Below are 26535 nucleotides of genomic sequence, written 5' to 3'. Positions count from 1 at the left end.
CATTGCTATGAAAATAAACTTTGCTTTCTTCAGATACAGCCAGTGCTGGGATTCAAAGTGTATAGGTTCTTTATTATAGAGAAGTTGGAGAACCTGTTGCTATAATTTTTGAATTCCACCGATTTCCTGAAAACTGAAAAACAGCAAACCCAAATAATCTTTGTATCTCTGATCCTAAAACAGACTTACAGGGCTGTTGTGAAATGAAGCATTAGTTCAAACAGAGATTCTTTGAAATGGCAAGTAAAAAAATTACTAGTAATATCAGATGCTCTATATTCCAATCATAAACAGGTACAATGTTTCTGTGGTATATAGAGTAAAGCAATAGAACCCAACTCATGCTCACTCCAATACCTGTTAAAATATTCCCACTCCCTCCCCCAGACCACAGGCTGATAGTGATATTTATAGAAATGGCTTGTGTCCATTCAGCTGTCCCTATCACACTACAGATATTTGGGAGGAGGGGGAAGTGACTGTTCAGACTCAGAGGGCTCCTAACTTAGTCACTCCTGCTGCCTGATCTCTCTGCTGCTTTGTAGGACCCTCTATAGCTGCTCATCTCCCTTAGGATCCTATCACATTAAGGATTATAATTTGCTGCATAACCTGAATTTGGACATATTGAAAAAGGTAAATTCACTACATCTTGTTTTTTTATGAGACTGACAAGGAGGTCTCATGTGGGAGTTATGGTAACTGTCTGTAGTAAGCCCAAGTATGGTCCTCACAACCAATTAGTTCTTAGTATTTAATATTTATTTATTTATTCAAGTTACAGTTTAGCGCTACTTCAGTTTATGTCTAAATAGATCATTAAAGGGAAGAGGAAAAGGCAAGTTAACTGTATGCAAAATATATGGCTTCTAATATAAGGTCATGTTCAGTGTAATGTAGTATTTACATTTACACAGCTAGTATATTTTTATAAAGCAGTTGGATTCCCATTTGTACAGTTTGCAGCTAATAAAATGTGATGTTTTATAAGTAATAGCGCGTGTTTTCTTCCATGCTTACCGCCTACTGTCCTGTTATTATACCCTACTTATTAGCTAGGATAACTTCTTTGAGAAAAGATAAGGAAATTTAAAATATGTTTGTGTAAAAGCAATGACAACAATGTATTTTTCTGAAGGACAATTCACTAACATTTACATGGCATTGGATTGTACTGATGTAATTAAAGGGACAGTACTGTAAAATGGTTTCCCCCTTAATGTGTTTTCAAGGATTTTTATAGCAGCTGCAGTTTAAATATATGAGACATTGATCCTTTTATATATGAAATAGCTGTTTCTGCTAATTGAAACCACAACCCAATGAAATGGATTGAGCTAGCTGAGAAAGCAGACCTCATCTAATTATTTACACAAGTCCTCATTATCTTCTTTATTACTGTTTACTCATAGGGACCGAATTATCAAGCCCTGAATTGATTCCCCTGTTTTCGCACGAGCCTTCAGGCTTGCCAGAAACAGCAGTTATTAAGCAGAGGTCTATAGACCGCTGTTCCATAACTGATCCGCTGCCTCTGAGGCTGCGGTCTTCAATCCGCCCGATCCTATACGATCGGGCTGATTGACACCCCTTGCTAGTGGATGACTGGCCGCGAATCTGCAGGGGGTGGCATTGCACAAGCAGTTCACCAGAACTGCTTGTGCAATGATAAATGCAGACAGAGTATGCTGTCGGCATTTATCGATGTGCGGCGGACATGATATGCTACATCGTATCATATCCGCTCGCACATTAATAAATCGTCCCCAAAGGCTAATATTTAGAGAGAACAATAGAAAATGAACATTTTATTACCTCTCTGTCACAGATATCAACTGTGAGCATGATTTTATCTAAAACTTTTGTATACATGTTTTTTGTGTATTCAGAAATTAAAGAGACATGAAATCTTACATTTTTCTTTCATGAATCAGATAGACAATAGAATTTTAAACAACTTTCCAATTTACTTCTATTGCCTAATTTGCGTCATTCTCTTGGTATCCTTTGTTGAAGAAACAGCAATGCACATGGGTGAGCCAATAGCATGAGGCATATATATGCGCAGTCATCAATCAGCAGTTCCTGGGCCTACCTATGTATGCTTTTTAACAAAGGATACCATGAAAATAAAACAAATTAGGTATTAGAAGTAAATTCAAAAGTTATGCTCTCTGAATTATGAAAGAAAAAAAAGTGGATTTCATGTCCCTTTAAGTCCAGAAATGTTCAGTATAGGTTGGGAAACAATATGCAAAATCTGCTAATTCAAATGAGAAAATAAAAGAGAAGGAGATGTTTGTAAAACAATTTAATACACTCCTTTAGGTAAAAGGGATATATGGGAACACTTTAAAGGGAAGAAAATATTAGTACACTGTCCCTTTCGTTTTGCTCTTTCATAAAACATAATTTCTATAATTTCTGATTGAGTTAAGTAATCTTCTAGTTTCCCATAGACATTTTTATTGTACATAATTTATAATCTCAGGTTTTCTAGCCCACCCACAAGTGGTCTAATGTAAGTCATTATTGCAACGTTCTAAACAGATTTTGTTTGCACTTCGATGTCAACAGATGCCACTAATGAACTCTCTGCACATCAAAGCCAAGAAAGGTTCATTACCATAATTAGTTCTAATTGACATTAAATTGTATTTTGTTGCTAACATATTCTGTGCTGTTTTTTTGATAAAGAATAAATTGTAAGTAAATCCTTTTCCATTAATGTTTTTAAGGAATTTAGAGCATAGGATTTAAATTATGGTTGCACATCCATGTTTAGAGGCAATTTTTTTTTTAAAAAGACACCAAAGAATCTACTTAGACTGATACATTATTATATATAAAGCCTTATCCATAACCCATATTTTATTTTCAACAAGGGAACAAAAATATTCAATATTTATAATATAAATTGAAACTAAGTGGAAAAGAAAATAACAAAAATTAGTCAGTTACTGGAATCACCATCTTGTGAGAGAGAGAAATTCTGAGGCGTGGAAAAGCTGATTATTCTCATTTATCTATTTAATATTATTATTATTATTATTATTATTATTATTTATATTTCAAGCTTTACTACAACTGGGGGATTTCTGTTGTCTGATGGTTTGAATGGCTGTTATGTAGCATTTGTTATCTTCTATTCACTAACATCTTTTTATCAGTATTTAATCAGGTTTATATGTCAAAGTAATCAGTGTGACTGTAAACAGATCACTTTTGCAAAGACATTGAAAAGCAATGTGCTACTTTTTCTAGATATTCATAAAAGTGATGTGATGTAACCTTTTAAATCATGATAGTGAAGTGTTTTCACTACTAAAATTATAAGGGTCAGATAACAAGTTCAGTGCAAAATATTGAAAGCGCTCAACTCAGTAATACCAGAGAGCGCTTCTATAGGCTACAATGGGAGCTTCGTTCTCATGTCGTGAGACACGGCATGGGAACTAGCATAGTGAAGGGGTTAAGTTGTGCTGCAAATATAAATATATCTGTATATGATTATATACATATATATTTACTGGGAACACACAGTCCCCATAGGCCACAATGTAAAGGCACCCCACACACGCTACACCTGACAACTTTTACCCCTCATAACTGCTAATTGCAGTTATTTTATTAAAAAATAAAAATGCTACTGTGTTTATTTTTTCAATAAAGTATACTATAATTAAATTTGGGGCCAATTGGGGGACATTTAGAAAATTAACCAGAGATTTGGGCCCCTATTTAAGAAAGTCTGGCGGACCTGATCCGACAGTGCTGATCAGGTCCGCCAGACCTCGCTGAATACGGAGAGCAATACGCTCTCCGTATTCAGCATTGCACCAGCAGCTCACAAGAGCTGCTGGTGCAACGCCGCCCCCTGCAGACTCGCGGCCAATGGGCCGCCAGCAGGGGGGTGTCAATCAACCCGATCGTACTCGATCGAGTTGAATTCCGGCGATGTCTGTCCACCTGCTCAGAGCAGGCGAACAGGTTATGGAGCAGCGGTCTTTGTGACTGCTGCCTCATAACTGCTGTTTCTGGCGAGTCTGCAGGCTCCCCAGAAACACAGGGCATCAAGCTCCATTCGGAGCTTGATAGATAGGCCCCTTGATCTGTGGTTCATTTTCTGAGCGCTAATTGCTACCGCAAGCTCGTGGGAAGCAAGGAGGATGTAAGTAAAAACGAATGCCAATTTATTAGAAACCTAAACAAAATATGATATATATGCATGAATTCACTTATGCTATCAAACTATATTGTGCAAATCTGCGTCACTTTAAAGACTAATGGTAGTTGGACCTTTCCCTAAGGTAATTTCTTATTTATTTCTTAAACTACACCACAAATATTGAATGGTGTTACTATTATTTTCTTCTAGGGTAAGATTACATATGTGGCGCAGGCTTCAGCGCAACTGCTGAAACCCGCGTCGCCCGTAATTTCACCTCACACATTGGAGAATCACATAAACTGCGCCGGCAATTCATAAACTGCCATAAGTCATATAAACTGGCGATGTCCAGAAATGTGCGGAAATACACATTCCTGGAGTCGCCAGTGAAACTGCTGGCGTGTAATAAAAACACAAAAAATCCTACATCGCCTGTAAAAGTCTAACCCACCTCCCAAAAATAAACCCAAAACGTAAAAACCCCTATACCCGCCATCACCCCACATCGCAAATACTAATAAATGTATTAACCTCTAAACCGCCACCCCCACAACACAATATACCTTAATAAACTATCAACCCCTAATCCGCCATGCACCCACATCACATTATACCTAATAAATGTATTAACCCATAAACCGCCATCCCCCCACAACGCAATATACCTAATTACCCTATTAACCCCTAATCTGCCACCCCCCACAACACAATAAACCTAATTACACTATTAACCTCTAAACCGCCAACCCCCCACAATGCAAATATATTGAATTAACCTATTAACTCCTAAACTGCCATCGTACGGGACGATCGTACAAAGAGGATCCTTCATGCTGGATGGCTTTGCGGCCGGCGTTCTTGCTCCCCGGTCACCTCCGCTCAGCGCCACCTTTGCCCTGGATGAAGATAGAAGAGGTCCCCATGATGGAAGAAGATGTTGCCGCCTGGAAGAAGACTGTCTCCGCCGGACTTCAGGATTGGTGAGTACCTATTTGGGTTAGATTTAGGCTTTTTTTTATTGTTTGGGGTGTCTTTATGTTTTAGATTAGGATTTTTTTTATTTTCATGGGCTGCAAAAGAGCTGATTGCCCTTTAAAGGGCAATGCCCCTACAAATGCCCCTTTAGGGGCAATGGGTAGCTTAGGTTTTTTAGGGTTAGTTTTCTTTTTTTTTGGGGGGGGGTTTGGTGGGTGGGGGGGGGGTTACTGTTTTACTATGTAAAAGAGCTGATTAACTTAGGGCAATGCCCTACAAAAGGCACTTTTAAGGGATATTGGTAGTTTAGTTTAGATTTATAGGGTTATTAGATTAGGTTTTATTTTTTTTATTTTTGATAATTTGGTTTATTTTTTTCTGTAATTTTTTTTTTTTTTATAACAATTTTATTGAAACAGTTAAACATTGCACAAGTTACATATCATTATGAAAAGGATACAGCCATAAAAAGACATATACATTTGAAAGGATCTAATGTATAAGACATACGGTGGCAATCTAGATTAACATCATAGTAAGATCCCTATGCTGTATAACTCCAATAGTCACAAAGTATTACAAGTTGAAGTCCTGTTTCGGAGGGTATCGATAACAGGTACCCAGTCTTTATTTTAGTATTGTTAGCGGGTAATGGTCAGGGCCCAGGATATCTCCCGGGTTAGGATATGAGATGCGTTCAGAAAGGTGCGAAAGGTGCTAATAAGGTGTCTGTGCTATGAAGGGGGGGGTTATAAGATGGGTATTCGGGTCTTTAAGCGAGTATAGATATTCCTCCCAAATGAAACACAAATCATGGAATTCCCCTCATTTTCCTATTTTGGTGTAGTGGTATTGTTCTAGTTTTAGAGCTGTGGTTACTCTGTCTCTCCAGAACTGTAGTGTTGGTAATGTATTTTTTTTCCAATTATAAGGGATGTATCTCTTGGCAGTATTTACCATCAGCGTTAACAGTTTAAGTCTGTATATACAACGTATCTGGGGACGGACATTGAACAAAAATGTCCACGGTGTGTGGGGAATAGGGGAGCCCAGAACTGTCTCTATTTCCCTGCCTATGTCTAGCCAGTATTTCTTTACAATAGGGCAAGTCCACCAAACATGTGTAAATGTGCCCCTGGTTCCACATCCCCTCCAACAGTTTGTATCATAAGAAGGGATCATCCTCCCCAGCCTGTCTGGAGTGTAATGCCATCTGCAAAGTAGTTTAGTGTTCATTTCAGTAACCTGCAAAGAGGAGGCAGAGGAACTCATCTGCCTAAAAATTGTATCCCAAATTTTGGGTGATATGTGTTCATCTAATTCTGATTCCCACTTTTTAACATACGATGGTTGGTGTATGGCTTGATGTGAAATAAGCAATTTATAAGATATGGATAAGGTGCCTTTGCTTGGTAATGGTGCATGGCACATGGACTCAAAAGGTGTCAGGGGTCTAGAGATGTTGTTCTTGTTGGCGTGCGTCTGGTGGCTATGTGAAATTTGGTGGTATGTCAACCAGTTATGCTGGTTAAGGTTTAATATATCCAGAACCTCTCGTTTAGTTTTAAGCTTTCCGTTTTGTAAGACCCTGTACCAAGACATGCTTTGGTGTATCATTGATATATTCTGAGCACGTGTATGAAGTTGAATAGGGAACTGAGTATCGTGGGTCAGGAGGGACAGTGGTGATTGAGGGGATGAGATAGATTTATGTGACCTTAGGGTTTTATACCATAACCGGAATGTTTCCTGGACAGTGAGTGGGTCAATTGGCTGAGCAGGGTCGGCGCGTGCCTGATTGACTGGGGCCCAACACCGGTCACCAAGCTGTGTGGCCCCACTAAGTTTAGTTTCTAAGGGCACCCATTCCTTGTGAGCCATATGCTTACACCAGTCCACTATCCTTGCCATGTGGGTTGCCTGTTTGTATAATTGGAGATTTGGTACCCCCAATCCCCCATGCAGTTTATTGCGGTATAGTGTTTGGGTGGCGATTCTTGGGCGTTTATTACCCCATATAAAGGAATTTATTATTTTTTGTAGCTGATATAGTGACTTATCTAGGATAGGGAGAGGGATTGCCTGTAGAAGGTATAGAATTTTGGGGAGAATGATCATTTTTATAGAGTTGATTCTACCTAACCAGGACAAGGGTTTTTGTTTCCAAGAGGTCAAAGTGGATATGATATGTGTTTTAAGGGGTTCGAAATTTAGCGGGATTATTTTGTGCAGATGGGGGGTGATGTAGACACCTAGATACTTTAGTGCTACAGGTTGTTGCTTGAATTGGTGCATTTCCAAATGGTGTAGCTCGTTTTGTGGGGTTCCTACATTAATAAATTCTGATTTGGAGTAGTTAATTCGATAATATGACATCTTTCCAAATTCATGTAGCTGTGACATGAGTGCGGGTACTGAAGTTTCCAAATTTGTGAGGGTTAGGATGATGTCATCCGCATATAGGGAGGTCTTATATTCCATGTGATCTATGACTATGGCCTTGATTTCCGGGTTGGATCTAATGTATGTGGCCAAAACTTCCATTGCTAAAATAAATAACGTGGGGGACAGGGGGCAGCCCTGTCGAGTGCCGTTCTTGATTGTGAATGGGTCAGATAGACAATCATTTAACTTAATTTTGGCCGTGGGGCTATTATAAAGGGCGAATATTTTGGTAAGGAACTCAGTGTTAAAGCCAAATCTTAGGAGCGTGTGTTTAAGGAAAGACCAATTTAGGCGGTCAAATGCTTTTTCAGCATCCATAGAAAGGACTACCGTGGGGATGTTTTGTTTACTTGCGTATTCCATGAGGTTAATGATTTTAGTGGAGTTGTCCCTTGCCTCTCTGTATGGGGTGAATCCTACCTGGTTTAGGTGAATAAGGTGTGGGAGTACATTATTTAAGCGAGTGGCGAGAATTTTAGCATATAATTTAACATCTACATTCAGTAGAGAAATGGGGCGAAAATTTGAAGGGGTCGTGGCTGGCTTGCCTGGTTTAGGCAAAACCACAACATGTGCTTCCAACATCGAGGGTAGGAACCTTGCCCCTTGATTTATCTCATTGAAAATTGTAGCCAAGTGTGATGCTAAGGTGTCTTGAAAAACTTTATAATATTTCGTGGAGAACCCATCTGGCCCTGGGCTTTTCCCATTTTTCAGTGTATGTATGGCTTTTTTGATTTCAGGGATAGTGAAGGGTGAGTTAAGTTGCTTTAATTGGGTCTCTGTCAGCTTGGGTAAAGGGCAGTTTTTGGTGTATTCGCCTAATATCTTATCAAAACTGGGCAAATCAGTAGAAGGAGACAGGTTGTATAGCTCTGAATAGTAGGCGTGGAAAGCCTGGAGAATTGCAGGTGTAGTGGTTAAAGGTGGTTTGTTTGGGGGCTTTAATTCATAGATATGTGATTTAAGTTTTTTCTTTTTCAGAGCTCTTGCTAGTAATTTACCAGCTCTGTTGTTCTCATAGTGGAAGAGGCTATTTAGTTTGTGCGAGAGGTTATGGTGTTCTATTTGTAAAAAGTCATCTAGAGCTTGCCTAGTCTTTGATATTTCGGCCAGGATATTATCATCTAGAGGGGAATGTTTATGTGAATGTTCCAATTCAGATAGTCTAGTAGTCAGGTTGTCATACTCTACCCTTTGTGCCCGTCTCTTTTGGGCTTTTAATTTTATAAGTTCGCCCCTGAGGAGGCATTTGTGTGCCTCCCAAACCGCAAACTGATTAGGAGTTGAGGGAACATTTATCTGGAAATATTCCTCCATAATTTTATTCAAACCATCAACTGTATCTACTTTGGTAAGCAAAGTGTCACCTAACTTCCATACAAATGGTATATCCGCGTGTTCCAGCCACACAACATGTAGCAAGACTGCTGAGTGATCTGACCATGCTGTAGGTGATATTAAACATTTTTTCGCATGTGTAAGACCCTTTTGATCAGTAAGGAAATAATCAATTCTGCTGTGTGACTTGTTGGGGTGGGAGTAGAATGTATAGTCCTTGGTGTTGGGGTGTTGGAGTCTCCAAATGTCGTATAGTTTATGTAGTTTAATTTGTTTCCAAAAATATGCATGAAATTTCATCCTATGTGTGAGGCGGGGGTTATTGCTATCTAAATGGGGCTGAAAGTGTAAGTTGAAGTTCCCCCCCATGTAAATAGGACCGGTTGAGAGGTCTAGAATACGGTTGAACAATTTTACAAAGAAAGGTTTGGGGTTACTGTTAGGAGCGTATAAATTGATAAACGTAATTGGTCTTTCATATAGAAGGCCCACTAAACCTAAGAATCTGCCTTCATTATCTGACTCCTGTTTAATCAATGTAAAGGGTATATTTCTCTTCATTAGTATGCTAACTCCACATTTTTTAGAGGGGCCCGTGCTGTGGAAATGTTGTGTATATGTTTGTCCTAAGTATTTTGTGGTGTTTCCCTTTCTGAAATGGGTCTCCTGGAGGAAAAGTATATCGGCCTGCCTCTTTGAAACATCCGAAAGGGCTTTTGATCATTTACATGGGGAGTTAAAACCCTTGGCGTTCTGGGAGAAAAGGACTAAGGAGTGTGGTACTTTATAATTATGATAAGGCATTATCTAGGTAGAAAAATACGCTATATTTGTAAGTATCTAATGGCTGTATTAGAGGGTAAAGAACATTTCCAAATAGTAACATAATCTGAGCATGTATTATCTTCATACACACAATCAAAACAAACAATATAACTATGCATAAAAACATCATTAACACTTTGTGAAGTGCAAAACTGTAACATTATAAAGACAAACAAATCTCTAAGGCCTAGATTTGGAGTTCGGCGGTAGCCGTCAAAACCAGCGTTAGAGGCTCCTAACGCTGGTTTTGGCCGCCTGCTGGTATTTTGAGTCAGTGATAAAAGGGTCTAACGCTCACTTTTCAGCCGCGACTTTTCCATACCGCAGATCCCCCTACGCCATTTGCGTAGCCTATCTTTTCAATGGGATCTTTCTAACGCTGGTATTTAGAGTCGTTTCTGAAGTGAGCGTTAGAGCTCTAACGACAAGATTCCAGCCGCCTGAAAATAGCAGGAGTTAAGAGCTTTCTGGCTAACGCCGGTTTATAAAGCTCTTAACTACTGTACCCTAAAGTACACTAACACCTATAAACTACCTATGTACCCCTAAACCGAGGTCCCCCCACACCGCCGCCACTCGATTAAAATTTTTAACCCCTAATCTGCCGACCGCCACCTACGTTATACTTATGTACCCCTAATCTGCTGCCCCTAACCCCGCCGACCCCTGTATTACATTTATTAACCCCTAACTTGCCCCCCACAACGTCGCCGCCAGCTACTTAAAATAATTAACCCCTAATCTTCCGACCGCAAATCGCTGCCACCTACGTTATCCCTATGTACCCCTAATCTGCTGCCCTAACATCGCCGACCCCTATATTATATTTATTAACCCCTAATCAGCCCCCCTCAACGTCGCCGACACCTGCCTACACTTATTAACCCCTAATCTGCCGAGCGGACCTGAGCGCTACTATAATAAATGTATTAACCCATAATCCGCCTCACTAACCCTATCATAAATAGTATTAACCCCTAATCTGCCCTCCCTAACATCGCCGACACCTAACTTCAATTATTAACCCCTAATCTGCCGACCGGAGCTCACCGCTATTCTAATAAATGTATTAACCCCTAAAGCTAAGTCTAACCCTAACACTAACACCCCCCTAACTTAAATATAATTTTTATCTAACGAAATAAATTAACTCTTATTAAATAAATTATTCCTATTTAAAGCTAAATACTTACCTGTAAAATAAATCCTAATATAGCTACAATATAAATTATAATTATATTATAGCTATTTTAGGATTAATATTTATTTTACAGGCAACTTTGTTATTATTTTAACCAGGTAAAATAGCTATTAAATAGTTAAGAACTATTTAATAGTTACCTAGTTAAAATAATAACAAATTTACCTGTAAAATAAATCCTAACCTAAGATATAATTAAACATAACACTACCCTATCAATAAAATAATTAAATAAACTACCTACAATTACCTACAATTAACCTAACACTACACTATCAATAAATTAATTAAACACAATTCCTACAAATAAATACAATTAAATAAACTAGCTAAAGTACAAAAAATAAAAAAGAACTAAGTTACAGAAAATAAAAAAATATTTACAAACATAAGAAAAATATTACAACAATTTTAAACTAATTACACCTACTCTAAGCCCCCTAATAAAATAACAAAGCCCCCCAAAATAAAAAATTCCCTACCCTATTCTAAATTAAAAAAGTTACAAGCTCTTTTACCTTACCAGCCCTGAACAGGGCCCTTTGCGGGGCATGCCCCAAGAAGTTCAGCTCTTTTGCCTGTAAAAAAAAACATACAATACCCCCCCCCCCAACATTACAACCCACCACCCACATACCCCTAATCTAACCCAAACCCCCCTTAAATAAACCTAACACTAAGCCCCTGAAGATCTTCCTACCTTTTCTTCACCATCCAGGTATCACCGATCCGTCCTGGCTCCAAGATCTTCATCCAACCCAAGCGGGGGTTGGCGATCCATAATCCGGTCCAGAAGAGGCTCCAAAGTCTTCCTCCTATCCGGCAAGAAGAGGACATCCGGACCGGCAAACATCTTCTCCAAGCGGCATCTTCGATCTTCTTCCATCCGGAGCGAAGCGGCAGGATCCTGAAGACCTCCAGCGCGGAACATCCATCCGGACCGACGACTGAACGACGAATGACTGTTCCTTTAAGGGACGTCATCCAAGATGGCGTCCCTCGAATTCCGATTGGCTGATAGGATTCTATCAGCCAATCGGAATTAAGGTAGGAATTTTCTGATTGGCTGATGGAATCAGCCAATCAGAATCTAGTTCAATCCAATTGGCCGATCCAATCAGCCAATCAGATTGAGCTCGCATTCTATTGGCTGATCGGAACAGCCAATAGAATGCGAGCTCAATCTGATTGGCTGATTGGATCAGCCAATCGGATTGAACTTGATTCTGATTGGCTGATTCCATCAGCCAATCAGAAAATTCCTACCTTAATTCCGATTGGCTGATAGAATCCTATCAGCCAATCGGAATTCGAGGGACGCCATCTTGGATGACGTCCCTTAAAGGAACAGTCATTCGTCGTTCAGTCGTCGGTCCGGATGGATGTTCCGCGCTGGAGGTCTTCAGGATCCTGCCGCTTCGCTCCGGATGGAAGAAGATCGAAGATGCCGCTTGGAGAAGATGTTTGCCGGTCCGGATGTCCTCTTCTTGCCGGATAGGAGGAAGACTTTGGAGCCTCTTCTGGACCAGATTATGGATCGCCAACCCCCGCTTGGGTTGGATGAAGATCTTGGAGCCAGGGCGGATCGGTGATACCTGGATGGTGAAGACAAGGTAGGAAGATCTTCAGGGGCTTAGTGTTAGGTTTATTTAAGGGGGGTTTGGGTTAGATTAGGGGTATGTGGGTGGTGGGTTGTAATGTTGGGGGGGGGGTATTGTATGGTTTTTTTTACAGGCAAAAGAGCTGAACTTCTTGGGGCATGCCCCGCAAAGGGCCCTGTTCAGGGCTGGTAAGGTAAAAGAGCTTGTAACTTTTTTAATTAGAATAGGGTAGGGAATTTATTATTTTGGGGGGCTTTGTTATTTTATTAGGGGGCTTAGAGTAGGTGTAATTAGTTTAAAATTGTTGTAATATTTTTCTTATGTTTGTAAATATTTTTTTATTTTCTGTAACTTAGTTCTTTTTTATTTTTTGTACTTTAGCTAGTTTATTTAATTGTATTTATTTGTAGGAATTGTGTTTAATTAATTTATTGATAGTGTAGTGTTAGGTTAATTGTAGGTAATTGTAGGTAGTTTATTTAATTATTTTATTGATAGGGTAGTGTTAGGTTTAATTATATCTTAGGTTAGGATTTATTTTACAGGTAAATTTGTTATTATTTTAACTAGGTAACTATTAAATAGTTCTTAACTATTTAATAGCTATTTTACCTGGTTAAAATAATAACAAAGTTGCCTGTAAAATAAATATTAATCCTAAAATAGCTATAATATAATTATAATTTATATTGTAGCTATATTAGGATTTATTTTACAGGTAAGTATTTAGCTTTAAATAGGAATAAGTTATTTAATAAGAGTTAATTTATTTCGTTAGATAAATATTATATTTAACTTAGGGGGGTGTTAGTGTTAGGGTTAGACTTAGCTTTAGGGGTTAATCCATTTATTAGAATAGCGGTGAGCTCCGATCGGAAGATTAGGGGTTAATAATTGAAGTTAGGTGTCGGCGATGTTAGGGAGGGCAGATTAGGGGTTAATACTATTTATGATAGGGTTAGTGAGGCGGATTAGGGGTTAATAACTTTATTATAGTAGCGCTCAGGTCCGCTCGGCAGATTAGGGGTTAATAAGTGTAGGCATGTGGAGGCGACGTTGTGGGGGGCAGGTTAGGGGTTAATAAATATAATATAGGGGTCGGCGGTGTTAGGGGAAGCAGATTAGGGGTACATAGGGATAACGTAGGTGGCGGCGGTTTACGGAGCGGCAGATTAGGGGTTTAAAAAAATATGCAGGGGTCAGCGATAGCGGGGGCGGCAGATTAGGGGTTAATAAGTGTAAGGCTAGGGGTGTTTAGACTCGGGGTACATGTTAGAGTGTTAGGTGCAGACGTAGGAAGTGTTTCCCCATAGGAAACAATGGGGCTGCGTTAGGAGCTGAACGCTGCTTTTTTGCAGGTGTTAGGTTTTTTTTCAGCTCAAACAGCCCCATTGTTTCCTATGGGAGAATCGTGCACGAGCACGTTTTTGAGGCCGGCCGCGTCCGTAAGCAACTCTGGTATCGAGAGTTGCATTTGCGGTAAAAATGCTCTACGCTCCTTTTTTGGAGCCTAACGCAGCATTTGTTTGAACTCTCGATACCAGAGTTAATTTTATGGTGCGGCCAGAAAAAAGCCCGCGGAGCGTTAACAGCCCTTTTACCGCCGAACTCCAAATCTAGGCCTAAGTCTGAAAACAGACATAAAATTAGATGTAACACAAAAGGGGGATATACAATCATAAGGTCCTATATTTTGTAGACATAAAGTTCTTGCTTATCCCAGAACAGGAATAAGACTTAAATATAAGTATCTTGGGGCCATTGGTAGCTCCAAACAGGGACAGCACATTGCTTCATGTAGTGACTATCAGTCTCATATTAGATATACATCCGTTAATAGGCTAAATACGATACCTGTCTCAGCGTGGCTGTCTCATATTCAGAGTTCAGCATATCTCCAGTAAAAGAAAATAAAATAAAATACAATACAATAGTGAGCTTTGGTATCTGGACCTGGAAGGAGGCAGCACTTGAACAAAAAGTGTATGATATGTCTCTAGTCCTCTTCAGACTCAGAGGGGAGATTGGCTCTAGGTGAGGGTTGTTGCTTCCTGGGTTTACTTGCCGTTGATATTATTTTATCCGTTTTGGACATCTTGGTTTGCCATTTTGCCGGGTTGTTATTTGACCTTTTGTTAGCTCTCTGTTGGTCTGTTGTCAGAGGTGTTAAGTCCATTGAGTGGTCAATGCCCAGATCTTTGCTGAAGGCGTTCATATCCTCTGGGTTGCTGCAAATCAGTCTTTTATCATCTCGGATAACTATGAGGTGTGTGGGGAAACCCCATCTGTATGGGATCTTCTTGCTTCGGAGCAGTGTTGTTAGAGGAGTAAATTCTTTCCATCTCTGCAGTGTTCTTGTAGAGAGGTCCTGGTAAATTTGTATAACATTACCCCTGAATCTCACGGGCTGTTGTCGACGTGATTGATTGAGAAGCATTTATTTTTCAAGAAAGTTTTTAAATCTAATGATAATATCTCTAGGTGGAGCCTTGTCTGGTGGTCTAGGCCGAAGGGCCCTATGTGCCCTTACCCATAAAATATCTTCTGTGTATGATTTTTCTTTAATAGCAGAGAAGAGGGCTTGCAAATATTCTGGAAAGTCTCTAGGCAGGATAGACTCAGGGATACCTCGCAGGCGCAGGTTTTTCCTCCTGCTCCTATTTTCTAGGTCATCTATTTTGTCTAATAGTGCCTCTATATTCTCTTGGTGTGCAGTGGTGTTATTCTCTACACGGGTAATATCTTCCCTGATCTCTTCAGTGTCTGCTTCCAGCATTTCAATTCTAGAGCTCATGGTTTGAATTTCTTGTTTGAGCTCTGTGAGTTCTTCTCTGAGGCATGTTCTGAAAATTTCTGAGATTTCCTGTTTAGATGCAAAATGTGACAGGAAAGAGGCAGGGATTGTGTCAGTCTCCCCTGGTGTTGAATCAGTTACAGATCTTTGAGGTTGTGTTTTGGGGGGAGATTTGCTTTTATTAGCCAGAGCAATTGTAGGAGAGTGTTCTGTAGTAAAAAAGGAAGGCATTGTATGCGTTTTATTTATTGATAGTTTGTCTAATTTATCAGTTTTGGAAGGCCTTCTGGATGCCATTTGATAAGATGATATAGTATCCTCTCTGTTTCGCTGAGAAAAGGACTTATATTAAAGGCACCCCTTTTAGTTAGTGTCCACCGTGTAAATGATATGGAGTAAGGGATATGATATGGTATTGTGGGTAGCAATCCCTAGAGAGATGTTCTCTATCCGTAAATGTCTCCTTTAATTCTTTATTTTGTATTTATGTGACCTACTTGGTGAAGCAGGTGTAGCGTAAGCCTCCACTATTTGCTTGTAATATCTCAAAGGCTATTGGCAGTGCCGGGTGTCCCTTTAGTTGATTTTTTCCCCCAGTCTCACCTCTGTGTTGCGAGTAAAGGCTCTGTTGCGGTAATTTTGGTTCCTATGTTGGTAGCCGCGTTAGTATAGTGTTGACTGCAGGGCGGCTCTATGCAGCGAAAGTGTAACGGTCCGGTTGTCGATATCGGCAAGATGGCGCCTGCAGTGCTCTCAGCCCTGGCCCGTGATAGACACTCTGTGGCTTCGCCTGATAGCGTGTATAATTGCAGGAGGCGTCCTTCCTGTCAGTATGTGTCAGTATGTGTTCCGCTCACAGATATCTTTCCATATAGTGTGGTATGGGCATTGGAAGCGACCCCAGATAGCTGTTTTAGGACCATATGTGCGGAGCTCCGGTTTTATGCGACCATCATGGTTGCTACCAAGCTCCGCCCCCTTTTCTGTAATTTTAGACTTTTTTATTTTTTGTAATTTTATTTTTAATAATTTAAATTTAATCTTAGTTGTTTTTTTAAGTACTGTTAGGATTTTTAATTTTAATTTTAACTTAGTATTTTATTATTTTATGTAATTGGGGTTAATTTAGGGGGTGTTAGGTTAGGGGGCTTAGTGATTAAATTAGTTTATTGCGTTGTGGGGGGTTGGCCGTTTAGGGGTTAATTAGGTTTGTTGCGTTGTGGAGGATTGGCGGTTTAGGGGTTAATAAGTTAATTAGTTTTATTGTGTTGTGGGGGGATGGCGGTTTAGGGGTTAATAGGTTTATTGCGTTGTGGGGGATTGGCGGTTTAGGGGTTAATTAGGTTTGTTGCGTTGTGGGGGTTGGCAGTTTAGGGGTTAATAGGTTAGTTAGGTTTATTGTGTTGTGGGGGGATGGCGGTTTAGGGGTTAATAGGTTTATTATGTTTATTGCGTTGTGGGGGGATGGCGGTTTAGGGGTTAATCACTTAATTAGGCAGTTTGCGATGTGGGGGGATGGCAGATTAGGGGTTAATACATTTATTAGGTAGATTGCGATGTGGGAGTTGGCGGATTAGGGGTTAATATAATTTAGTTATTGTGGTGGGGGGATGACGGTTGACAGGTAGATATTGCGCATGCGTTAGGTGTTAGTTAGAACTTCCAGGGAGTTACGGTGCTTATATATTGCTACGCCTGCCTATGTGTGGCGAAGTGAAAATGGAGTAAAATTTCTAAATTTTTGCCCCGTAAGTCCTTGCGCTGAATATTCAATACCGATTTTCAACGCGGTTCTTTGTTAGTTTATGGGATTAAAATTAGCGACAAATGAAATATATGCACCACATTTATATGCGGCGCAGTATATGTGATTGAAAAACCGGACTAAAAACTGGCGACACCGGCTTTTGCGGGCAACGCCGCATATGTAATCTCGCCCCAAATGTTTAAAAGAAAAAAAGTCCTCAGTTCTTAAGGTGGCTGCACAACTACAGTGGGTATTTTACAGGCTATTTTTAGGCAGTGTATTTAGAAAAGCTCAGCTGCTAATACTTTGCCACAAGTTCACTGCCTCTAGTGAGAGGTAAATAGTTTTATCTGCAGAGCTCCCAGGTTCTTAGAGAATTTAATGTGCATAACTGTACCAAAAGGAACTTCTTTTATAGGGAGAAGCAAGATTAAGTGGTTATAGACATTTGAGACACATAAGTTTATGAGCAAAATGAATATTTTATTGCTTCAGGGATATAGTATCAGTGACCTGGAAAAGGGCTGTGTTCTCTTGCTCTAGACGGGGCTGCTTGCAAACCATCGGCTAGATTACGAGTTGTGCGTTAGGCTTAAAAAGCAGCGTTGGCCGGTCCCAACGCTGCTTTTTAACGCCCGCTGTTATTACGAGTCTTGAAATGACAGGCTCACTGCTCACTTTTTTGGCCAGACTCAGAAATACCGCAAATACACTTACGTCAATTGCGTATCCTATATTTTCAATGGGACTTGCATAGCGCCGGTATTACAAGTCTGCCAAAAAGTGAGCGGTAGACCCTCTCCTTTCAAGCCTGGTACCGCATTTTAAAGTCAGTAGTTAAGAGTTTTACACTACAACGCTGTAGCATAAAACTCTTAACTAAAGTGCTAAAAAGTACACTAACACCCATAAACTACCTATTAACCCCTAAACCGAGGCCCTCCCACATCGCAAACACTAAAATAAATATTTTAACCCCTAATCTGCCGAACCGGACATCGCTGCCACTATAATAAATATATTAACCCCTAAACCGCCGCACTCCCGCATCGCAAACACTAGTTAAATATTATTAACCCCTAATCTGCTGTCCCTAACATCGCCGACACCTACCTACATTTATTAACCCCTAATCTGCCGCCCACAACGTCGCCACCACTATATTAAATGTATTAACCCCTAAACCTAAGTCTAACCCTAACCCCCCTAACTTAAATATAATTACAATAAATAAAAATACTACAATTACCTAAATAATTCCTATTTAAAACTAAATACTTACCTATAAAATAAACACTAAACTAGCTACAATATAACTAATAGTTACATTGTAGCTATCTTAGGGTTTATTTTTATTTTACAGGCAACTTTGTATTTATTTTAAATAGGTAGAATAGTTATTAAATAGTTATTAACTATTTAATAACTACCTAGTTAAAATAAAGACAAATTTACCTGTAAAATAAAACCTAACCTAAGTTACAATTACACCTAACACTACACTATAATTAAATAAATTAACTAAATTAAATACAATTAATTACAATTAAGTAAAATTATCTGAATTACGAACCCCCCCCCCACTAAATTACAGAAAATAATATAATAATTACAAGATTTTTAAACTAATTACACCTACTCTAATCCCCCTAACAAAATAAAAAAGCCCCCAAAATAAAAAAAGCCCTACCCTACACTAAATTACAAATAGCGCTTAAAAGGGCATTTTGTGGGGCATTGCCCCAAAGTCATCAGCTCTTTTACCTGTTAAAAAAAAGTACAAATACCCCCCAACATTAAAACCCACCACCCACACAACCAACCCAACTCTAAAACCCACCCAATCGCCCTTAAGAAAACCTAACACTAACCCCTTGAATATCACCCTACCGTGAGACGCCTTCACCCAACCGGGCAGAAGTGGTCCTCCAGACGGGCAGAAGTCTTCATCCAGACGGCATCTTCTATCTTCATCCATCCGGCGCGGAGCGGCTCCATCTTCAAGACATCCGACGCCTAGCATCCTCTTCATCCGGAGTCTTCTTACTAAGTGACGGTACATTTAAGTGACGTCATCCAAGATGGCGTCCCTTCACTAGTAGCTAGTTTAGGGTTTATTTTATAGGTAAGTATTTAGTTTTAAATAGGAATAATTTAGATAATAATTGTAGGTTTTATTTAGATTTATTTAAATTATATTTAAGTTAGGGAGTGTTAGGGTTAGGGTTAGACTTAGGTTTAGAGGTTAATAAATTTAGAATAGTGACTGTGATGTTGGAGGCGGCAGATTAGGGGTTAATAAGTGTCGGCAGGTTGCGGCGACATTTAGGGCAGCAGATTAGGGGTTAATAAATATAATGTAGGTGGCGGCGATGTTGGGGGCAGCAGATTAGGGGTTAATAAATATAATGTATGTGGTGGCGATGTCCGGAGCGGCAGATTAGGGATTAATAAGTATAATGTAGGTGGCGGTGATGTTAGTGGTGGCAGAGTAGGAGTTAATAATATTTAACTAGTTTTTGCAAGGCGGGAGTGCGGTGGTTTAGGGGTTAATATGTTTATTCGAGTGGCGGTGATGTCCGGAGCGGCAGATTAGGGGTTACAAATTTTATTATAGTGTTTGCGATGCGGGAGGGCCTCGGTTTAGGGGTTAATAGTTAGGTTATGGGTGTTAATGTACTTTTTAGCACTTTAGTTATGAGTTTTATGCTACAGTGTTGTAGTGTAAAACTCATAACTACTGACTTTAGAATGCGTTAGGAATCTTGGAGGTAGAGGGTGTACCGCTCACTTTTTGGCCTCCCAGGACAAACTCGTAATATCAGCGCTATGGAAGTCCCATAGAAAAAAGACTTTACAAACTTTACGCAAGTTGGTTTGCGGTAAGGCCAAAGAAGTGTGCGGTGCCACCAAACCTGCAAGACTCGTAATACCAGCGGTAGTGAAAAAGCAGCGTTAGGACCTGTTAACGCTGCTTTTTCAGCTTAACGCAAAACTCGTAATCTAGCCGATTGTGTTTATCATTTTAAATTTTACATACTTTTGATTGTGATTAACTCTCCCACCTGGATTTCTAGCGCTAGTTTAATCTTTTTATTGTTTTTTTTTTAAGTATAAATTATGTTTTTAAATGGAGTTTACCTTTTATTTCATTTTTTTTTTTTAAAACTTCATTTGTGCAGTGTCCATTGCTTCCTGTCACAGTCCAACAAGGAGGCGGTGGTCTCTACAGGAAGGCTTATCTAGAATGATGTCATAAATCTTCTAGAGTAACATGAGCTTGTATATTATGAGAATACTAGATAAGCAGAGACAGGTTTGCCCATGCTCAGAAGAGGGATAATGCAACCTAAATTGCCAACATGTCAGTTCTCATTACTCTGAGGGCAGTAGCTACACTGAGAATTTCTAAATGCTAATTTTGCAAGAAAACAAGTTAGAATTTTACACAATATTTTTATGTTTTCTTTGATTTAACATATTTGTTTTTAGCAAAGGAAGCACTGTCAAATATCCCTTTACATGCTGATAAATATTCCTACATAAACAATAGTGTATATAGGGAATATGTCTCTTTAAGGCCAGTTGTATAAAGTAATTGCAGTTTGTTGCTGTTCTCTCAGGACCTGTAAGAGTTAGTGTTATTTGTGTTTGGATATTAACACACAGTCTCATTAGTTCATCCATTCCAGGAATTAGATGTAATGAGAGTGAGTGATAGAATTGTGTTATTAGTGGGAATTAGCTCATTTGTATAACGTATCCCTGGGTATGGCCTAATATCTCACAATAAACAATGAGTCATAGAACATCTCATAATGCCTAGTCAAACAAAATCCATCATGTCTATTAATACTTTAGCTACAATTCCAGTAGCTGACAATCCTTGTATAATTTTGCTTTATGTTACCTCCCTAGAGCCCATGCTGCTCAGACCAGTGCTCTATACTCCTGACAGTGCTAAAGCCTTGATTCCAGCAAAATTGTCCTGTTTTCCTGCTTCAAATGACAGAGAAAGCTCACTTCATGCTTTCTTATGAAGACGTGGCTTATTACAAAATGAACCACCAACACCAATGATTTTGTTGTTCTAATCCATTAGTAGAGCTGAGGTGGGAATTACCCCTTATATAGATACTGTATATAAAACAGATTTTTCTTAGGGGGTTTTCCTGCAAACCTGTGTGAAAGCAAACTGCATACAGGCATCAATATTGATGATAACTACTTACTTTTGAATGCAGTTCTTATTTCCCCTTGCCAATAATACCAATTTATGACTAATGCAATTAACTGTTTCATATAAGTCGGCACTGATTGGCTAAAATGCTAGTCTTTCAAAAGAACTGAGATAAGATTGCAGTCTGCAAAGGCTTAGAAACCAGCTAATCACATGGATGAAAAGTGTATTATTATAACTGTGTTGGTTATGCAAATATGGGGAATGGGTAATAAAGGGATTATCTATATTTTTAAATAATAAAAATTCTGAAATAGACTGTCCTTTTAAATTTAACGTGCATCAGGATAGTGTGACTTCAGAACACTGGTTAACTGTTATGCTCGACTAAAAAGTGGAGAAAAACACATCAAAATTATATTTAAATGTACAGTTACACTCATAATAACACTATCTAATAAAAATTATAAAAACTAATTGCGATAAAGTTATAAAGGCTCAAAAGATATGAGGTCTCAGGTGTTAAAAAAAAGAGTCTGCAAAGGGCTTTAATAGAGATACATACATACTTACATACATACATACATACTTACACATATCTAAATATGTATAGGTTTGCATTGGAGCTCTTTGCAGTCAAGTAGCTGAAAACATGTAAAACCATATTTATGCAAAATTCCTATTTAATAAAATGTTTAACTATGTATTTTAGCGCTGCAGAAGCTGTTGGCGCTCTACAAATAACCGATAATAATAATAATAATAATGTAAATATTTCACATTCCAGAGTTCTTCGCATAAGGGAATATGTTTATAAATATATTTTCCTATATATATATTTATAAATATATATACTAGCTATACCTATATATAATTATGACTAGAAGATATATATAATCATGACTTGAAGATATATATGTTACCATAAAACATCAGATAAATATAGAAATATGTATTCTTCTATGTTAAGAACATTGGAATGTGAAATATTAATATTTCATAACAGGTGAGCGCACATGAGAAAATGCAATCAGGTTTGCGCACGACTAAGGGTATGCTATATGGCACACGTAAAAGTCTTCGTCTAGTAAAGTTACAGAACTGCATTTTAGCCAATCAGTGCCCTCTCACAGCGTTGGTATTACAAGTTAGGTGCAATGCGAACTCGACCTTGTATTCACAATGGGAGCCTCGTTCTCATGCCATCAGACAAGGCATGAGAACCTAGTGCAACAAAGGGGGTAAGTCACGCAGCGATGGGCAACAGATCTTAAATATATATGTACTAGTCCTAAAGCCCGTTCACACGGGCCATTTTTTGCAGGGTACAGCGGTCCCACCCCTTGCTCTCTCTCTCTCCCCCCTCTCTTTTGCGCTTTCTCTCCCCCCTCTTTTGCGCGCTCTCTCCCCCCCTCTTTTGCACTCTCTCCCCCTCTCTTTTGCTCTCTCTCCCCCTCTCTTTTGCGCTTTCTTTCCCTCTCTCTTTTGAGCTCTCTCTCTCCACCTCTCTTTTGAGCTCTCTCTCTCCCCCCTATCTTTTGCGCTCTCTCTCCCCCCTCTTTTGCGCGCTCTCTCCCCCCCTCTTTTGCACTCTCTCCCCCTCTCTTTTGCTCTCTCTCCCCCTCTCTTTTGCGCTTTCTTTCCCTCTCTCTTTTGAGCTCTCTCTCTCCACCTCTCTTTTGAGCTCTCTCTCTACCCCTCTCTTTTGAGCTCTCTCTCTCTCCCCTCTCTTTTGAGCTCTCTCTCCCCCCCTCTCTTTTACGCTCTCTCTCCCCCCTCTCTTTTGCGCTCTCTCTCTCCCCCCCTCTTTTGCGCTCTCTCTCTCCCCCCTCTTTTGCGCTCTCTCTCTCCCCCCCTCTTTTGCGCTCTCTCTCCCCCCCTCTTTTGCGCTCTCTCTATCCCCCCGTCTTTTGCGCTCTCTCTATCCCCCCTATTTTGCGCTCTCTCTCCCCCCTCTTTTGCGCTCTCTCTCTCCCCCTCTCTTTTGCGCTCTCTCTCCCCCTCTCTTTTGCGCGCTCTCCCCCCCCCTCTTTTGCACTCTCTCCCCCTCTCTTTTGCACTCTCTCTCTCCCCCTCTCTTTTGCGCTTTCTTTCCCTCTCTCTTTTGAGCTCTCTCTCTCCACCTCTCTTTTGAGCTCTCTCTCTACCCCTCTCTTTTGAGCTCTCTCTCTCTCCCCTCTCTTTTGCTCTCTCTCTCCCCCTCTCTTTTACGCTCTCTCTCCCCCCTCTCTTTTGCGCTCTCTCTCTCCCCCCCTCTTTTGCGCTCTCTCTCTCCCCCCTCTTTTGCGCTCTCTCTCTCCCCCCCTCTTTTGCGCTCTCTCTCTCCCCCCCTCTTTTGCGCTCTCTCTATCCCCCCGTCTTTTGCGCTCTCTCTATCCCCCCTATTTTGCGCTCTCTCTCCCCCCTCTTTTGCGCTCTCTCTCTCACCCCTCTCTTTTGCGCTCTCTCTCACCCCTCTCTTTTGCGCTCTCTCTCTCCCCCCTCTCTTTTGCGCTCTCTCTCTCCCCCTCTCCCTCTCCTCTCTCTCTCTCTCCCCCCTCTCTCTCCCCTCTATCTCTCTCTATCTCCCCCCCTCTCTCTCTCCCCTCTCTCTCTCCTCCCTCTCCCCCCCCCTCTCTCTCCCCCCTCTCTCTCTCCCCCCTCTCTCTCTCTCTCTCTCTCCCCCCCTCTCTCTTCCCTCTCTCTCTCTCCCCCTCTCTCTCCCCTCTCTCTCTCTCCCCCCCCCTCTCTCTCTCTCTCTCTCTCTCCCCCCCCCTCTCTCTCTCCCCCCCCCTCTCTCTCTCCCCCCCTCTCTCTCTCCCCTCCCCTCTCTCACTCCCCCTCCCCTCTCTCTCTCTCTCTCCCTCCCCCTCCCCTCTCTCTCTCTCCCCTCTCTTTCTCTCCTCCCCTCTCTCTCCTCCCCCTCTCTCTCTTCCCCCCCTCTCTCTCCTCCCTCCCCCTCTCTCTTCCCCCCTCTCTTTTGATCTCTCTCTCCCCTTTCTTTTGCTCTCCCTCCCCCTCTCTTTTGCTGTCTCTCTCCCTCTCTTTTGCTGTCTCTCTTGTGCTCTCTTTACCTCCCCTCTTGATCTCTCTCTACCCTCTTGATCTCTCTCTCACCTTTCTTATCTTTTCCCTACCCCCTCTCTCCCCTCTTTTGAGCTGTTTTGAGTTCTCAGACTGCACAGCCTTTCACGGCCCGCCTGGCCCCGCCCCTTCACGCTCGACTACGCCCCCTTCACGCTCGGTCATGCCCCCCGCCATGCTCGGTCACGCCCACTTCTGCTCGCACTGTAGAGACTTAGAGGGGTACTTCAAGCCGTCTACTTTACCTGCCTTCGCCGGTCCAATACGCCTGCCTAAGCTCGCCTACCATCGCCGCCGCGGACCTGAATACGTTCGCCTAAGTTATCAAAAAAGCTGTCAAAAATCCGTGCACCAAGTATGGGCCGATTAGCAGTGGACTGTGATAGTTATCACTCATCCGATCTCGCTGCTCTTCGGCTTTTTGACAGCTTTATTGACAAGCTGTCACTAAGCACCCACACTAACTACACTGTTCTACCCCCTATACCGGTGCCCCCGGAGCCCCCCGCAACTAAATAAAGTTAGTAACCCCTAAACCGCCGCTGCTAGACCCCGCCGCAACTCTTATAAATGTATTAACCCCTAAACCGCCGCTCCCGGAAACCGCCGCCACCTACATTATACCTAGCAACCCCTATCCTGCCCCCCCTATACCGCCGCCACCTATAATAAAGTTATTAACCCCTATCCTGCCGATCCCGTACCTCGCCGCAACTAAATAAATAGTTTAACCCCTAAACCGCCGCTCCTGGACCCCGCCACAACCTATATTAAACTTGTTAACCCCTAATCTGCCCCCCCTACACTGTCGCCACCTATAATAAATTTATTAACCCCTATCCTGCCCCCCCCTACACCGCCGCCACTGTAATAAAATGTATTAACCCCTAAACCTAAGTCTAACACTAACCCTAACACCCCCCTAACTTAAATATTAATTAAATAAATCTAAATAAATTTAACTCTTATTAACTAAATGAATCCTATTTAAAACTAAATACTTACCTTTAAAATAAACCCTAATATAGCTACAATATAAATAATAATTATATTGTAGCTATCTTAGGATTTATTTTTATTTTACAGGCAACTTTCAATTTATTTTAACTAGGTACAATAGCTATTAAATAGTTATTAACTATTTAATAGCTACCTAGTTAAAATAAAGAGAAATTTACCTGTAAAATAAAAACTAACCTAAGTTTCAATTACACCTAACACTACACTATACTTAAATTAATTATTCCTATTTAAAACTAAATACTTACCTGTAAAATAAACCCTAAGATAGCTACAATGTAATTAATAATTACATTGTAGCTATTTTAGGATTTATATTTATTTTACAGGTAACTTTGTATTTATTTTAGTTAGTTAGAATAGTTATTAAATAGTTATTAACTATTTAATAACTACCTAGCTAAAAGAAATACAAAATTACCTGTAAAATAAATCCTAACCTAAGTTACAATTAAACCTAACACTACACTATCATTAAATAAATTAAATTAATTAACTACAAGTAGCTACAATTAAATACAATTAAATAAACTAACTAAAGTACAAAAAATAAAAAAGCTAAGTTACAAAAAATAAAAAAAATAAGTTACAAACATTTAAAAAATATTACAACAATTTTATCCTACTTACACCTAATCTAAGCCCCTAATAAAATAACAAAGCCCCCCAAAATAAAAAAATTCCCTACCCTATTCTACATTAAAAAGTAAACAGCTCTTTTGCCTTACCAGCCCTTAAAAGGGCCTTTTGCGGGGCATGCCCCAAATAAAACAGCTCTTTTGCCTGTAAAATAAAAATACAACACCCCCCCAACATTAAAACCCACCACCCACATACCCCTAATCTAACCCAAACCCCCTTTAAATAAACCTAACACTACCCCCCTGAAGATCATCCTACCTTGAGCCGTGTTCAGCCATCCGACCACCGATGGAACTGAAGATTGAAGACGCCGCCTGGATGATGACTTCATCGGATGGAAGATTTCTTCAGCGCCGCCTGGATGATGACTTCATCGGATGGAAGATTTCTTCAGCGCCGCCTGGATTATGACTTCTGCCGCTCTGGATCTCCTCTTCGGTTCCATCGGTGGTCGGCTGGCTGAACACAGCTCAATGTAGGATGATCTTCAGGGGGGTAGTGTTAGGTTTATTTTAGGGGGGTTTGGGTTA

The 26535-nt window shown here is 40.4% G+C and overlaps 1 protein-coding gene across 1 annotated transcript in view; it reads left to right on the top strand.

Annotated features, from left to right (window-relative positions):
* Positions 1-478: 478 nt before the first annotated feature.
* The window catches only part of MYO18B (myosin XVIIIB), a 1229288-nt gene continuing 1203231 nt past the window's right edge, over positions 479-26535 (top strand). Inside the window, exon 1 of the mRNA XM_053702090.1 lies at positions 479-636. The gene's annotated coding sequence lies outside the window, so the exon portion shown is untranslated. The remainder of the gene's footprint in view (positions 637-26535) is intronic.

This window comes from Bombina bombina, chromosome 2 (assembly GCF_027579735.1).
Source record: "Bombina bombina isolate aBomBom1 chromosome 2, aBomBom1.pri, whole genome shotgun sequence".
In the NCBI taxonomy this organism is placed as follows: domain Eukaryota; kingdom Metazoa; phylum Chordata; class Amphibia; order Anura; family Bombinatoridae; genus Bombina; species Bombina bombina.
Note: the sequence above shows the minus strand (reverse complement) of the source record. Positions and strands in the feature narration are given on the sequence as shown.